The sequence below is a fragment of the Lutra lutra genome, chromosome 17 (genome assembly GCF_902655055.1).
Source record: "Lutra lutra chromosome 17, mLutLut1.2, whole genome shotgun sequence".
Classification (NCBI taxonomy): Eukaryota; Metazoa; Chordata; class Mammalia; order Carnivora; family Mustelidae; genus Lutra; species Lutra lutra.
The window spans coordinates 57,241,355-57,259,543 of NC_062294.1; positions in this window are offsets into that span (position 1 = coordinate 57,241,355).

Consider the following 18,189-nt stretch of genomic DNA (forward strand, 5'->3'; position numbering starts at 1 on the left):
GCTGGAATCAAGGACCATAAAGCTGAGACTGGAGAAATGTTAGGGGTCAGATCAGGGTGTCCCAACCTCGGCTCTGTTGACATCTGGAACCAGGTGACTGCTGGAGTGGGAGCAGGCTGTCCTGTGCTTCTGGGAGGCTCATGGCCAGTCTAGAACCACTGGGTTGGATCATTCAGGAGGTTCTGAGACTGAGATACACTGGGAGTGCAAATATCTCTTTGAAATCCTACTTACTCACTTTTCAGGCACTATTTTGTTTGATCCTCACCCAAGGCTAAGAAACAGGTGCGGCAGCCTTAGTCCCATTCAAACAGGAAAACTTGAACTTGGAAGAAAATGTATTTTTCTAGTTGGAGCGTGGGTGCTGGGAGCTGAGTAATCGACTTCTTCTGGCCTAGCACATGCACACCTGTATCGAGGCCATCCCTCTCTTCCGTGATTTGTCTCTGCCCTGAGGTTCTCATTGCAATTCTCCACCTCCAAGGAGAAGCTCTGAGATAGTCCATGCAAATGCATTCATCTCTGCAAAACTTTATTTTGGGGGCACCTGGATGGCTCAGTGGGTTAAAGCCTCTGCCTTCAGCTCAGGTCATGATCCTGGGGTCCTGGGATCGAGCCCCACATCGGGCTCTCTGCTCAGCAGGGAGCCTGCTTCCCCGTCTCTCTCTGCCTGCCTCTCTGCCTACTTGTGATCTCTGTCTGTCAAACAAATAAATAAAATCTTTAAAAAAAAAAACCTTTATTTTGTATCTTGCAAACTGCATATCGTGTTGTAAACTGTTTAATGCTGTGGAAGTCATTCCTTTTTCCATTGCACGCTCAGCATTTCTGGACCATTCATATGTCTCCAGGACAGTTGCTTGTCTCAACACGTTGATCTTCCCACTGTCCCAATAGCGGACAGCCCGATTATGCTCAAATAGCTCCACTATAAACAATACTGAGCTAAATATCACTCTACAGGTACCCTTCTGGACATATGTGGGAATCTTTATTTTTTTATTTTTTATTAACACATAATGTATCATTTGTTTGAGGGGTAGAGGTCTGTGAATCATCAGTCTTACACAATTTACAGCACTCGCCATAGCACATACCCTACCCATCACCCGGCCACCCCATCCCTCCCACCCACCTCCGCTCCAGCAACCCTCAGTTTACTTCCTGAGGTTAAGAGTCTCTTATGGTTTGTCTCCCTCTCTGGTTTCATCTTGTTTCATTATTCTCTCCCTCCTCCTATGATCCCCTGTCTTATTTCTCAAATTCCTCATATGTTAAGATCATATGATAATTGTCTTTCTCTGATTGACTTATTTCGCTTAGCATAACAGCCTCTAGTTCCATCCACGTTGTAGCAAATGGCAAAAAAAAAAAATATATATATATATATATATCGACAGATCTATAGATCTATCAATATATATATCAACAGATGAATGGATAAAGAAGATATATCGATATATCTATAGATCTATACGTCTATAGATCTATAGATATATTGATATATATAGAGAGAGAGATCTCACATCTTCTTTATCCATTCATCTGTTGATGGACATCTGGGCTCTTTCCATCATTTGGCTACTGTGGACATCACTGCTATAAACATTGGGGTGCACGTGCCCCTTCGGATCACTACATCTGTATCTTTGGGGTAAATACCCAGTACTACAATTTGTGGATCATAGGGTAGCTCTATTTTCAACTTTTTGAGGAAACTGTATAAGTGAGAATATCTTTAAAATATCTGTCCGCTGGGTGTTACACACAAACAATGGATATGGAATGCTACATCAGAAACTAATGATGTACCGTGCGGTGACTAATGTAACATAATTTTTAAAAAAAGGTATTCAACAAGAAATTGCCAGATCTTGAGTTAGGTGTGTCTTCAATTTACTCACTGCCAAATGGCCCTCCATGTTCGCTGTACCCATTCCTTCTCCTGCAGCAGGGCAAGAGGGTCCCCAGACCTCCCCACACATCCAAGACCCAGGGCTGCCCAGCATCCTAGTCTTTGGCAGATGGTGCACAGTTTGCCAGGGCTGCTGCAGTATCACTGACTCAGCAGCTTACACAGCAGAAGTTGATGGACTAGGAGAGCATGACTAAGAGAGCATCTGTGTTAGGGCAGGAGAGAGGATGTAGTTAAGGAGAGACTCACCTGGGATGCCTGGGTGGCTCAGTTGGTTAAGGAGAGACTCACCTGCATGTCCATCTGTCTGTCCTTCTCAGGCTGGATGTCCTCCAAGACATCACCTCCAAGGAAGAATGTGGGGTTAAGCCTCCAGAGAGAACCTGCAGATTATCAAGTCCTGTAATCAACATCTCAGGGATGGCTAAGTGAAATAGGGAAGCGCAATGGCATCACATCCAGTAGGACATTCCCCCACCTTCTCTGCTTCATCCAGGATGCCTTCTATCTTCCCTGAAAACATCCTTCCCCCACCCTAGCTGCCCCTCCTTCTCATTCCCCCTTACATTGATTTTCTTCCTGGAAGTCCATGACTGGGCTGGAGCTGAGAGAAAGGGGAAGGAAGCATTAGGGCAGGTCTGAAAAATAAGTCAGGTTTCCTATGAAGGGAGTCCAAATTTTCCTACCTCTTACACTTCATTCTTGGTCTCACCATCAATATTCCCCGTGGAGAGTCAGCAATCACCCTCCCACCTTCAGGGCATACCACGTTTGACCCAATGCCAGCATCAAAAAAAGAGGAAGAAGAGGGAGAGGAGAAGTAAGACAACAATGGCCAAGATCCCGATCGCCATGGAAAGGTATCCGTTTTCAGGAGCAGGTGGGTCTAGGAATTAGTAAACAATAAAATCTATCATTGAGCTCTTGTTGGATTAATTTACCCATTTGATAAACATTTCTTGTGTGCCTTCCCTACATGAAGCAAGTTCTTGGATGTTTGGGAAACCATAGTAAACATACCCAACAACAGAATCTGTGCTTGGGAACCAATATATAGAAGTAGTGTTACACATAGAGATAAATTCTAGGATGAAACCATTTACACTGCATTATAAGAAAAGGTTTCTTTAGGGGATGAGCCCTGAGAGAGAAGAAACACCCAGATCTCTGTAGCGCCAGGAGAACTGCCTCCAGGCAGAGGGAACAACATAACCGAAGTCCGAGGTGAGAAAGAGTCGTGTGGTTGTGGTTGTGTCCTAACAACGTGGTCATGGTGGAAGAAGGAAATGGACTTGAGCTTTTGAGGACAGAAATGATGAGATTTGAGACCGGGTGACGGAGTATGTAGGCACTGGGAGCCGAAGAGGAACATCAAATACCATTCTCAGTGACCTGGTCATTGGAGAGAACAGATAGCACCTACGGAGATGGGAAGATAAGTACAAGGAGGAGGTTTTGAGATCTGTCAGGTAAGATCCCTGCTGAGATGTGTATTAGGTGTCTGAGTGGATGGTATTTTGATCAGGATGGCGTTGAAAATATAGACCGCTCTGGGCAGCGTAGACATTTTAACAATGTTTATTCTTCCAGTCCATGAGCATGGAATGTTTTTCCATCTTTTTATGTCTTCTTCAGTTGCTTTCATGAGTGTTCTGTGGTTCCTGGAGTACAGATCCTTTACCTCCTTGGTTAGGTTTGTTCCAAGGTGTTTTATGGTTTTTTGTGCTATTGTAAATGGAATCGATTCTCTAATTTCCTTTTCTACAGTTTCATTGTTAGTGTATTAGAAAGCAACTGATTTCTGTGCCTTGATTTTGTATCCTGCCACATTACTGAATTGCTGTATGAGTTCTAGTAGTTTGGGGATGGAGACTTTTGGGTTTTCCACATAAAATATAGACAGAGTTTGACTTCTTCTTTGCCAATTTGAATACTTTTTATTTCTCTTTGTTGTCTGATTGCTGTTGCTAGGACTTCCAAGTACTATGTTGAACAACAGTGGTGAGAGTGGGCCTCCTTGTGGTGTTCCTCATCTCAAAGGGAAGGTGGCTATCAGGTTTTCCCCATGGAGAATGATATTCACTGTGGGTTTTTCATAGATGAATTTTATGAAGTTAAGGAATGTTCCCTCTGTCCCTAAACTCTGAAGAGTTTTAATCAGGAACGGATGCTGTATTTTGTCAAATGCTTTTTCTGCATCAGTTGGGAGGACCATGTGGTTCTTCTCTCTTCTCTTATTGATTTGTTATGTCACATTGATTGATTTGTGAATGTTGAACCATCCTTGTAACCCAGGGATGAATCCCACCTGGTCATGGTGGATAATCCTTTTAATGTACTGTTGGACCCTATTAGCTAGGATCTTGTTGAGAATCTTAGCATCCATATTCCTCAGTGATATTGATCTGAAATTCTCCTTTTTGATGGCTCTTTGCCTGGTTTGGGGATCAGTGTAATGCTGGCTTCATAGAAAGAGACCGGAAGCTTTCCTTCTGTTTCTATTTTTTGAAACAGCTTCAGCAAAATAGGTATTATTTCTTCTTTGAATGTTCAGTAGAATTCTTCAGGGAATCCATCAGGTCCTGGACTCTCATTTTCTAGGAGGTTTTTGATCATTGCTTCAATCTCGTTACTGGTTATTGGTCTTTTCAGGTTGTCAATTTCTTCCTGTTTCAGTCTTGGTCGTGTATAGTGTATTTCCAGGAATGCATCCATTTCTTCTAGGTTTCTTAGCTTATTGGCATATAGCTGTTAATAATTTCTGATTATTGTTTCTTTTTCCTTGGTGTTAGTCATGATCTCCCCTCTTTCATTCATAATTTTTAAAATTTTTATTTATTTTTTTAATTTCTTTTCAGTGTTCCAGAATTCATTGTGATTTTATTAATTTGTGTCCTTTCTCTTTTCTTTTGGGTAAGTCTGGTCAGTGATTTATCGATTTTATTAATTCTTTCAAAGAACCAACTTCTATTTTCATTTATGCATTCTACTTTATTTCTGGTTCTAATTCATTGATCGCTGCTCTAATCTTAATCTTAACAGCAAATTAAGCCTAACCTATGCATGAGGAAGGCATGCATAGGTTAGGCTTAATTTGTTGTTGATTCTCCAGTTCTTTAAGGTATAAATATAGTTTGTGGGGTGCCTGGCTGGCTCAGTCAATTAGGCGACTTCCTTCAGCTCAGGTCATGATCTCTCAGGGTCCTGGGATCGAGTCCCACATCGGGCTCCCTGCCTCTCCCTCTGCCCCTCCCTCCCACAGCTGGTACACTCTCTCTCAAATAAACAAATAAAATCTTTAAAAATACATAGTTTGTGTTTTCAGGATTTTTCCATTTTTTTGAGTGAGGCTTGAATGGCTATGTATTCCCCCCTTGGGACCGCCTTTGCTGTATCCCATACATTTTGGACCCGTGTTTTTGTTCTCTTTGGTTTCCATGAATTTTCTTCTTTGATTTCCTGGTTGACTCAAACATTCTTGAGCAGGATGGTCTTTAGCTTCCAAGTGTTTGAATTTCCTCCAAACTTTTTCTTCTGATTGAGTTCCAGTTTCAAAGCACTATGGTCTGAGAATATGCAGGGAATAATTTCAGTCTTTTGGTATCAGTTGGGACCTGCTTTGTGACCTGGTATATGGTCTGTTCTGGAGAAAGTTCCATGTGCTCTGGAGAAGAATGAGTATTCTGTTGTTTTAGGATGGAATGTTCTGTATATATCTACGAGGTCCTTCTGGTCCAGTGTCTCATTCAAAGCTCTCATTTCTTTGTTGCTTTTCTGCTTAGATGCTCTGTCTGTTGCTGAGAGTGGCATGGTCTCCTACAATTGACATATTATTATCAATATGACTCTTTATTTTCGTTGACAGTTGGCTTATGTAGTTGGCTGCTCCCACGTTGGGGGCACAGATATTTACAATTGTTAAATTGATCTTTTTGTTCGATAGACCCTATATTATGTGTCCTTCTGTATCTCTGACTACAGTCTTTAGCTTAAAATCTAATTTGTCTGATATGAGAATTGCTACCCCAGCTTTGTTTTGAGGTCCGTTGTCATGAAAGATGCTTCTCCATCCCTTCACTTTCAGTCTGGATGTACCTTTAGGTTCAAAATGAGTCCCTTGTAGACAGCATTTGGATGGGTCCTGCTTTTTATCCAATCTGCAACCCTGTGCTGTTTTATGGGAGCGTTTAGGCTGTTCATGTTAAGAGTGATTATTGAAAGATATGATTTTATTGTCATGTTGACTGTGAGGTCCTTGTTTCTATACATAGTCTCTGTAAATTTCTGGTCCATATCACCCTTGGGGTCTTTCTCCTTTAATACAAACCCCCCTTAATATTTCTTGCAGGGATAGCTTGGTGGCCACTTATTCTTTCCATTTCTGCCAGTCCTGGAAGCTCCTTATCTCTCCATCCATTCTGAATGACAGCCTTGTCAGATAAAGAATTCTTGGCTGCATATTCTTCTCATTTGGTACCTGAATATGTCTTGTCAGCCTTTTCTGGCTTGCCAGGTCTCTATGGACAGGTCTGATGTTATTCTGATGTTCCTCCCTCTGTACATAAGGAATCTCTTCCCCCTGACTGTCCTTAAGATGGTTTCCTTGGTTCTAAGATTTGTGAGTGTAACTATTACTATTTACTGTTTACTAAGATTTGTGAGTTTTACTATTACAATGCTGGGGCATTGGTCTGTTCTCCTTGAGCTTGGGAGGGCTCCTCTCTGCCTCTAGGACACGAATGCTTGTTTCATTCCCCGGACTAGGGAAGTTCTCTGCTATGATTTGCTCAAATATATCCTCTAGCTCTCTCTCCACCCCCTCAGAGATCCCAGTAACAGTGACACTGGAACGTCTTACACGTCATTTATTTCTCTAATTCTGTTTTCATGCATTCTAAGCTGTTCGTTCCAGGCCTCCTCCTGATCCTTTTTTTCTATCAATTTGTCTTCTGGATCACTAATTTGTTCTCCTGCCTTGTTTACCTAGCTCTTACAGTATCTAGATTAGATTGGATCTCATTGATAGCATTTTTACGTTCTTCCAGATCAGCTCTCATTTCTGCCGTTAGAGAATGTTGCCCTTAATGGTTTTCTCCATCCTAGCTATTGTCTGCATAACTGTAACCCTGAAGTCTATTTCTGACATCTTTCTTATATCCGTATCCATTAGTTCTGTGGCAGAGGTCACAGTCTCTGAATCTTTCTTATGTTGGGGGTTCCCCTTAGTCATTCTGGTGAGAGGTGGCTGAGGGAATGTACAGAGTCCAGATTATTGACCACAACCCAAGCAAGATACACGTGTTTTATAGGGACTTCAGGCCTCTTGCTCTTCCAGCCTGTCTTCTGGTGGAGGGTCCTGCCACACTGTTACTCAGGCAACCCTGTTTGGGCAGAGTTCTCTTGTCCCCTGTGGGGGGATGGGCTCAGTGAAAACCGGTTTGGGGGGCTTTTGTTCTCTGGTGTCTTTCCCTGGCAGCTTTCCATGTCTCCCCCCAGAATCAGAGCAGAAGTGACCATATGCAAACCTCTGTCTCAGAACAGAGAGATCACAGTCGGCTCTTCACTGAGCTCCCCAGGCCACACTGTCCCTGTTTCTGTCTGTGCTGCTAAAAAGCACATGTCCTGGTGTGTGCACCCCATGACAGCACTCCCAGCCCTCGCTCCCAGGTCCAGCCACATCTCTGCCCTTTGTGCTTCTAAAACTAGAAGCTATCCCCAGTTCTCCAGGTTTCAGTCTCGGAGGCTTCCCTGAAGTCCTTTCCCCACTCCTACCAGTCTGCAAGTCTGTGCTCCCTCCCCAGAGTGGGAGACTTTTGCACTCTGGTGGCACAGGATCCCAGAGGCTCCCTCCTCCTTCCATTTATCTTCTGATATCTATCCTTAGAATCATGGCTCCCTGCTTCGTATCTCAAAACCAGCCACTGGAGATATTCTGTTTGTGTAGATCCAGATCTATTTTCTTACATCTCAGGCTGATTTTGTGGGTGTTCAGAATGGTCTGGTAGATACCTAGCTCAATTCAGGGGACCAGTTGAAATGGAGTCCCCTATTCCTCTGCCATCTTTGCAACTCCCTTAGTCAGATGATCTCAAAATAAGTAGGTGATCCTGGATTATCCAGACAAACTGAATGAATCACAAGTGTTTTTTTTAAGGTTTTATTTTTTTTAATTTTTTCTTTTTTCAGCGTAACAGTATTCATTATTTTTGCACCACACCCAGTGCTCCATGCAATCCGTGCCCTCTCCAATATCCACCACCTGGATCCCCCAACCTCCCACACCCTGCCCCTTCAAAACCCTCAGATTGTTTTTTCAGAGTCCATAGTCTCTCATGGTTCATCCCCCCTTCCAATTTCCCCCAACTCCCTTCTCCTCTCCATCTCCCCTTGTCCTCCATGCTATTTGTTATGCTCCACAAATAAGTAAAACCATATGATAATTGACTTTCTCTGCTTGACTTATTTCACTCAGCATAATCTCTTCCAGTCCTGTCCATGTTGCTACAAAAGGTGGGGATTCATCCTTTCTGATGGAGGCATCATACTCGATAGTGTATATGGACCACATCTTCCTTATCCATTCATCCGTTGAAGGGCATCTTGGTTCTTTCCACAGTTTGGCGACCGTGGCCATTGCTGCTATAAACATTGGGGTACAGATGGCCCTTCTTTTTACTCCATCTGTATCTTTGGGGCAAATACCCAGGAGTGCAATGGCAGGATCATAGGGAAGCTCTCTTTTTAATTTCTTTTTTTTTTAAGATTTTATTTATTTATTTATTTTACAGAGAATGCAAGTAGGCAGAGAGGCAGGCAGAGAGAGAGAGAGAGTGAGAGAAGCAGACTCTGCACTGAGCAGAGAGCCCGATGCGGGCTCGATCCCAGGACCCTGGGATCATGACCTGAGCTGAAGGCAGACGCTTTAACCCACTGAGCTACCCAGGCACCCCTCTCTTTTTAATTTCTCGAGGAATCTCCACACTGTTCTCCAAAGAGGCTGCACCAACTTGCATTCCCACCAACAGTGTAAGAGGGTTCCCCTTTTTCCACATCCCCTCCAACACATGTTATTTCCTGTCTTGCTAATTTTGGCCATTCTAACTGGTGTAAGGTGATATCTCAATGTGGTTTTGATTTGAATCTCCCTGATGGCTAGTGATGATGAACATTTTTTCATGTGTCTGATAGCCATTTGTATGTCTTCATTGGAGAAGTGTCTGTTCATATCTTCTGCCCATTTTTTGATATGATTGTCTGTTTTGTGTGTGTTGAGTTTGAGGAGTTCTTTATAGATCCTGGATATCAATCTTTTGTCTGTACTGTCATTTGCAAATATCTTCTCCCATTCCGTGGGTTGCCACTTTGTTTTGTTGACTGTTTCCTTTGCTGTGCAGAAGCTTTTGATCTTGATGAAGTCCCAAAAGTTCATTTTTGCTTTTGTTTCCTTTGCCTTTGGAGACATATCTTGAAAGAAGTTGCTGTGGCTGATATCAAAGAGGTTACTGCTTATGTTCTCCTCTAGGATTCTGATGGATTCCTGTCTCACATTGAGGTCTTTTATCCATTTTGAGTTTATCTTTGTGTACGGTGTAAGAGAATGGTCGAGTTTCATTCTTCTGCATATAGCAGTCCAGTTTTCCCAGCACCATTTATTGAAACCAATGAAAATGAAGACACTTCGGTCCAAAACCTATGGGATACAGCAAAGGTGGTCCTAATGGGGAAATACATAGCCATCCAATCCTCCCTCAAAAAAAATTGAAAAATCCAGAATACACCAGCTGTCTCTACACCTTAAAGAACTGGAGAATCAACAACAAATCAAACCAACTCCACACATAAGAAGGGAAATCATCAAGATTAGAGCAGAGATCAATGAGGTAGAAACCAGAGATACAGTAGAACATATCAATGAAACTAGAAGATGATTTTTTGAAAGAATCAATAAGATCGATAAACCATTGGCCACACTAATCCAAAAGAAAAGAGAAAAAGCCCAAATTAATAAAATTATGAATGAAAAGGGAGAGATCACAACTAACACCAAGGAAGTAGAAACAATCATCAGAAGTTATTATCAACAGTTATATGCCAATAAGCTAAGCAACCTAGATGAAATGGATGCATTCCTGGAAAACTATAAACTCCCAAAATTAAAGCAGGAAGAAATTGACAACCAGAATAGACCGATATCTAGTAACGAGATTGAAGCAGTGATCAAAAACCTCCCAAAAAACAATAGCCCAGGACCTGATGGATTCCCTGGGGAATTCTACCAAACTTTCAAAGAAGAAATAACACCTATTCTTCTGAAGCTGTTTCAAAAAATTGAAGCAGAAGGAAAACTTCCAGACTCTTTCTATGGAGCCTACATTACCCTGATCCCCAAACCAGGCAAAGACCCTACCAGAAGGGAGAATTTCAGACCAATATCACTGATGAATATGGATGCTAAGATTCTAAACAAGATCTTAGCAAACAGGATCCAACAGCACATTAAAAAGATTATCCACCATGACCAGGTGGGATTCATCCCTGGGCTACAAGGATGGTTCAACATTCGCAAATCAATCAATGTGATAGAACAAATCAATAAAAGAAGAGAGAAGAACCACATGGTCCTCTCATTTGATGCAGAAAAAGCATTTGACAAAATCCAGCATCCGTTCCTGATTAAAACGCTTCAAAGTATAGGGATAGAGGGAACATTCCTGAACTTCATCAAATCTATCTATGAACAACCCACAGCAAATATCATCCTCAATGGGAAAAAGCTTGCAGCCTTCCCGTTGAGAACAGGAACACGACAAGGATGCCCACTCTCACCACTCTTGTTCAACATAGTATTAGAAGTCCTAGCAACAGCAATCAGACAACAAAGAGAAAGAAAAGGTATCCAAATTGGCAATGAAGAAGTCAAACTCTCTCTCTTCGCAGATGACATGATTCTTTATATGGAAAACCCAAAAGACTCCACCCCCAAGCTACTAGAACTCATACAGCAATTCAGTAATGTGGCAGGATACAAAGTCAATGTACAGAAATCAGTGGCTTTCTTATTCACTAACAATGAAAATACAGAAAGGGAAATTAGAGAATTGATTCCATTTACTATAGCACCAAGCACCATAAGATACCTGGGAATAAACCTAACCAAAGGGGTAAAGGAACTGTACTCAAAGAACTACAGAACACTCATGAAAGAAATTGAAGAAGACACAAAAAGATGGAAGACCATTCCATGCTCTTGGATCGGAAGAATAAACATTGTTAAAATGTCTATATTGCCTAGAGCAATCTATACTTGTAATGCCATTCCAATCAAAATTCCACCGGTATTTTTCAAAGAGCTGGAGCAAATAATCCTAAAATTTGTATGGAACCAGAAGAGACCCCGAATTGCTAAGGAAATGTTGAAAAACAAAAATAAAACTGGGGGCATCACGTTACCTGATTTCAAGCTTTACTACAAAGCTGTGATCACCAAGACAGCATGGTACTGGCATAAAAACAGATGCATAGGGACACCTGGGCTGCTCAGTTTGTTAAGCAGCTGCCTTCAGCTCAGGTCATGATCCCAGCATCCTGGGATCGAGTCCCACATCAGGCTCCTTGCTCGGTGGGGAGCGTGCTTCTCCCTCTGCCTCTGCCTGCCATTCTGTCTGCCTGTGCTCGCTTGCTTTCTGACAAATAAATAAAATCTTAAAAAAAAAAAAAAACAGATGCATAGACCAGTGGAACAGTGTAGAGAGCCCAGATATGGACCCTCAACTCTATGGTCAATTAATCTTCGACAAAACAGGAAAAAATATACAGTGGATAAAGATTTTTTTTATTTATTCCACAGACAGAGATCACAAGTGAGACAGAGATCACAAGCAGGCAGAGAGGCAGGCAGAGAGAGGGGGGGAAGCAGACTCCTTGCCAAGCAGAGAGCCTGATGTGGGGCTCAATCCCAGGACTCTGGGATCATGACCTGAGCCGAAGGCAGAGGCTTTAACCCACTGAGCCACCCAGGTGCCCCAAATCACAAGTGTTTTTAAATGTAGAAGTGGGAGTCAAAAAAAAAAAAATGTCAGTGAGGCAGTGGGAGAAGAACTCAACTGGCCATTTGTGGCTCTGAAGATGGAGGAAGGGGCCACAAGCAGCCATTTTTCCCTCTTCATCTCCCTGCCCTTCTCTACAGGGACTGAAGCTTGCTGGAAAAGACAGGCTTTCTCCACCTCCTCATCCTCACCCAGTTCCTATCAGATCCACCAGAGTTGGCCCCCAACCTACACACCTCTTGCCACTCTCTCGCCTGGGTAGCTCATCCCCTCCCAGCATGTTGTGTCTCACCTCTAAGGAGAGCACCCTGCTCCTGAATTTCCAGCTCCAGAGGACCCCATTGGTTGGACTCTCATTTCCAGCCATCTCTTGGATGCTTGTGTTAATGGTGGTTCCCTGGCCACTCGGGGAAAACAGTGCCTGCTGTTAAGGCACTGTGTCTCCCCTCTCCTTCTACTATCCTTCTACTAGGTGCCGTGGTGCTCCCACGGCCAGGTGTCCAGGCATGTAGGTCCCATCCACCTACATGTCACTATGTCCCCATTAAATGTCTCCCCCAGACAACATGCTAAAAACCAGGACCAGCAAAATGGCTTTCATGCTTGCTAACAGCTATAAGATGTCCCTTTCTTTGGAGGTACCATAACTTGCTTGTGATGACTCAGATTGGTGGCTTTTAGATTGTTCATCATTTTTCCATATTAAAGAAATCAACCAACATGCTTTTACAAATGCAACCGGCTTTCTTTTACAGATCCTGTTGCACACGTGCATGTATATTCCCAGGCTATGTTCCAAGGATGGAAACTGCTGGGTCCGGATCTGTATTTGGGGAGATATCATCAGGGAGATTCTGCCCTGGAGAAGTCCTGCATGGTGTGTATCAGGGATGGTGACGGTGAATGCAAAGACTGTCCCTAGGTGTATCACAGCTCTGCACCTTCACTCCACATTAGGGATGGGAGTGCAAAGGTCAATAGGGAGCCCCCTGCCCCCTGACACAAAAATTGAGGGTAGTTGGTGTGTATGTATGGGAGAGAGAGAGAAAACAGGAGACAGAGAGAGGGGAGATGGAAGTTTTCTGAACCTGACACAGTAAGGTTGTGAAACAGAAATATAAAACCCTTATCTTCCCTCAAGTGTTGACTCCATCATCATTAAACAAAAATCTCCCAACCCAGAAAACTTCTCCACAAAGGAAGAGGAGAAAGAACAGTTTTATTATTGAATAAATATTCAAGCGAGGACAGGATGTGCATCAGGACACGATCTGCCAATGAGATGGTGAAGACAGGAAACAGTCCTGCCCTGTCAAAGTCAAACAGAGTCAGCTCCTCGCATCCAGTGTCTCCAGATAATTAGTCCTCAAGCAGGAGGACCTGACAGCACCATGTGTCCCACAGAGGTCATCCTAAATTTACCTGGTGACCGGGGAGACCACACGCGTCAGCAGACTGGTTTGAGGCCAAGGAAAATCAGACCCCTCCCGGCTTTATGTTTGGAGGCAGCTTGGCAACATGGAGTTGAGCTCCTGCCCTCCTTCCGAAGGTGGGAGATAGGAATGCCACCTCCCTTCACCTTTACATTCCTGGTCCTCGAGAAAGAAAGTCCCGGGTCACAGAGCTGGCAAGAGGCTTACTTACCTTCTAAAAATGTTGACACACACCTTAAAGAGACAGAGAAAGAAATTTGAAGTTTTCTAAAGAAATGCTCTAAGCGGGTTCCCCTTTCTCCACACCCTCTCCAACACTGTTAGTGGGAATGCAAGTGTGGAGATTCCTTAAGAAATTAAAAATAGAGGGGCACCTGGGTGGCTCAGTGGGTTGAAGCCTCTGCCTTCAGCTCGGGTCATGATCCCAGTGTCCTGGGATCGAGCACCGCATCGGGCTCTCTGCTCAGCGGGGAGCCTGCTTCCCTTCCTCTCTATGCCTGCCTCTCTGCCTCCTTGTGATCTCTGTCTGTCAAATAAATAAATAAACCTTTAAAAAAAAAAACTAGAAATAGAGTTACCCTATGACCCTGCAATTGCACTGCTGGGTATTTACCCCAAAGATACAGATGGAGTGAAAAGAAGGGCCATCTGTACCCCAATGTTTATAGGAGCAATGGCCACGGTCGCCAAACTGTGGAAAGAACCAAGATGCCCTTCAACGGACGAATGGATAAGGAAGATGTGGTCCATATACACTATGGAGTATGATGCCTCCATCAGAAAGGATGAATACCCACCATTGCATTGACATGGACGGGACCGGAAGAGATTATGCTGAGTGAAATAAGTCAAGCAGAGAGAGTCAATTATCATATGGTTTCACTTATTTGTGGAGCATAAGGAATAACATGGGGGACATTAGGAGATGGAGAGGAGAAGGGAGTTGGGAGAAATCGGAGGGGAAGATGAACCATGACAGCCTGTGGACTCTGAGAAACAAACTGAGGGTTTTAGAGGGGAGGAGCAGGGGGGTGTTGGGAGAGCCTGGTGGTGGGTATTCAGGAGGGCACATATTGCGTGGAGCACTGGGTGTGGTGCATAAACAGTGAATCTTGGAACACTGAAAAAAAAATTTTTAAGGGTAAAAAAACTAAAAAAAAAAAAAAAAAAAAAAAAAGCTCTAAGCTACAGGAACAATGTTCCTTCCCGTGTTTTCAACAGGTAGAATCGAGTTCTTGATTGTAGTTAGTTGTAACTGCTTTCACGTGTTCCGACCTCCCCAGGCATCGCGAGGCTACTCTGCCAGTCTGGTGGGTAGAGCAGCCGTCTCTGCGCCTTCCCCAGAGGCTCCCTGGCGTTCCCGAGTTCTGGCCGGAGACACTAATGCCCGCTGACGGCCCCAGTGCCAGCACTCGATCTCCCCGACGGTCACCCGCGGCCCCTGGTAAGTGCCGTGCTATTTCCTCGCTCTGTGAATCCGGCTTCTTCAGAAACATCGTGGCTGTGAAACCAACACAGAACGTGTCTTCGCGACGGGCTTATTTCGCTCGGCACCGTGCTTTTCGCGGCTGAGCGTTGCCTAGCGGGTGTGAGGGCCGAATAACATTCCACATTTCCTTTGCCCAGTCATCTCTGATGGACCCCGGGTGGCTCCCGGCTTTGGGCTGTTGCAAGTACGCTGGTGACCGTGAGAGGAGCACAGTCAGGAGTTGTTCAAAATGTGCGCAGGGTTACCATGCGACCTCCCAGTTCTGCTCCTGGGTGTGTGTCCGCTGGGTTTGGGGATTCCCGTGTTCTGGTTTACTTGGATGGCAGTGTCTGACCAACAATGCTTGCACCTGCGTATTTCTGTAAACGGGGCAGGTGATCGGATGGTTGGCGAGGCTCCCGGGGCAGGTGTTCTGAGGTAACGCCCGTGGGAACCGTCGTAGAGATTTCTAGTACAAGTGTGCTCTCTGCTGTGACTGTGGTGAAGTGTAGCTTTTTACGCGCTGGCTCTTGCCGGGAGGCGGAGAGTAGGGAGGAAGGTTATGTCCTTGGTTTTTTGTGGTTTTTGTTGTTTTGTTTTGTTGGTCCTTTCTTCTTGAAAAAAGGGGCCTCCCCCTGTTTTTCAGTCTCTCACAGACCGCGGTCGGCTCTGCCGTCGCTGCCCGGATCTGTCCGAATGCTCTTTTTGCCGTTTGCACAACTTTCTCTTACTGCTGCTGGCCTTCACCCACAGTAGGGATGCCAACAGCACCCACCTCTGTCTTTCGCATGGCTTCCCTCAAACCATCCCCGTGGCATCTCTGTGATACATCCACATGATAAAATCATCCACAAGTACTTTTTTTTTTTTAAGATTTTATTTATTTGAGACAGAGCAACTGAGAGAACGGGAGCAGGGGGAGCAGCAGAGGGAAAGAGAAGCAGGCTCCCCGCTGAGCAGGGAGCCCAATTCAAATATAAAAAACATTGAAAGTGTGAGAGTGGGGCTCCTGGGTGGCTCAGTCGTTAAATGTCTGCCTTGGGCTCAGGTCATGATCCCAGGGTCCTGGGATCCAGCCCCGCATTGGGCTCCCTGCTTAGCGGGAAGCCTGCTTCCATCTCTGCCTCTGCTAGTGTTCCCTCTCTCACTGTCTCTCTCTATCTGTCAAATAAAATAAAATGTTGAGAGAGAGAGAGCATGAGAGCTTGCTCACTGGAAATTGGTGAGGTTTTCCCGTTCTGTTTTGCTTGGCATTGTCTGGAAGGGCAGCCAGTCTCTGTCTCCTCCCGCGGAGACGTGGTTTTGTGCTGTTTTGTAATTCTGCATTGTTTTTCTTTTCCATCTATTTATTTTGAAACGAACTTAGGGAAGAGTATGTAAATGCAACACAAAGAAGCCTTTTCCTCCCTGAACCATTTGAGACTATGCCGCACACCTGATGTGACTCACCCAGACACTGATCTTTCCTCCTGCAAGCAAGGTCATTCCCCTACTTAACCATAATACATCATCAGAACGGGAGTACTGATACTGCTGTCTCTAGACGTTATGGGGGAGAGCCAAAGTCACGCAACAGCCATCGTCTTCCGCTACTCAGAAAGCCCAATATACTATCTAAAGCCTTCATCATAGGTGAGTGACCCCACATCCCTGGATTCCTCCCAATTTGTCTCGTGGTCCACCCCATCTAACACCCTCGAGATCCCCTTGCAGTGCTCTCCCGGTTCCTGGAAAACACATGAGCCAGACCCTACAATTCATGGAGCATGAGCTGGGATCTGCCACAGGCAACGAAAGGGAGGTTATGGGGTGAAGGAGTATCACCCCAGGAGACACCTGCTTATGAAGGAACTGTGACCAATGAGGAGGTCCTGGTCTCTTCTCACAAGGGCACCCCAGGGGAGATGGGGGTTCAAGATTTTCAGGTCTGTCCCCACAAATGACCCAATCCCAGATCTCAGATTTCATTTCCTGTGAAGCTCTGCTGCCGCCACCCTGAGCCCCTGGCCTGACATCAGTGGGATCTGCCTGCAGATCCCGTCCCCCTCCGCTCTAGAGGACTCTGGATGTCGTGTCACATCTTCAACGGAAACTGCGACTCTGAGCTGGGCCCTGTGTTCCTAAGGCTCGTGTCGCCATCAGAACAGACCACTCACTGCCATTTGCATGGTTTCCATGAGGATCTGTCGACTTCAGAAGCCATTCGGTCCCCCGGCACCTGCCCTCCAGCCCCCCCACCCAGTCCTCCCAGTAGCACAGATGACAGGAAGCAGCCGTGATGCTCTGGGGCTGACGGTTAGTTCCATGGTCATCCACCTGTGGCTGCTCATGTTCATGGCCCAGAGAGGGGACCACACGGGTCTGTGCAAGGGGTTCTCAACGGAAGGTGACTTCCTTCCCAGGGGTACTTGGCGATTTGGGGTGGGGACACTGCCGGCACCAGCAGGTGGAGAGCAGCAGTGCCTTTCAGCATGCACTGTGCCCAGGACACCCTGGCCCACAGCCAGGGTCAGCCAGCCCTGAATGCTAACAGCACTGGTGTTGGGGGACCTGCTACTCGTCCAGTACTTCTTGGCATTCCCTCAGGGGCTTTTATGGGTTTTGAGATAAACCCCAGTAGACAAAAGAAAGAGAAGCCCTTCTCTCTCCCACCGAACAGAAAACAAGCACGGGGTCCACACTGGCTCTGGCAAGCATCCTGGGACCCCCAAGGAGACTGTGTCAATTTCCTCTGGCTGTTGTGACGATGCTCACCGACGTGCCGGCTTGAAAAACATACATTTACTCTCAGTTCCCGAGGCCAGACATCCAAGCTGAAGGTGTCAGGAGGGCCGTGCAACCCCAAGCCTCGAAGGGAGTCTGTCCCTGCTGCCTTCGACAGCTTCTGGGGGTCCCCACCGTTCCTTGGTGTGAGGCCGCATCATTCCCGTCTCTGCCCTGTCTCCATGCGGCCTTCCCCACTCCACTCTGTGTCACCTCCTCTTCCTTCTCTTAGAAGGACCCTTGTCGCTGGATTTAGGGGAGCCCCCCACCCTGGGGATAATCTAGGATGGTCTCATCTCGGGATCCTGCATTTAATTTTATCTGCAAAGCAACTCCTTCCAAACGGGCTCACACTCCCCGGTGCCGAGGGTTCAGACTTGGATGGCCCTCGTAGGGGTTCACGCTTGGACTGGCTAGAGACTCGGCCCGGGGATGAAGCTGACCCGGGTCAGAGGGTCAGTCCGGCAGGAGGACCGAACACAAGGCCCACCTTTCCGCTGGGCTCCCACCGCTGGGACAGCGTTCCTTCTTGCTTACGCCTGGGGTGACCATCAGCACCGCTTA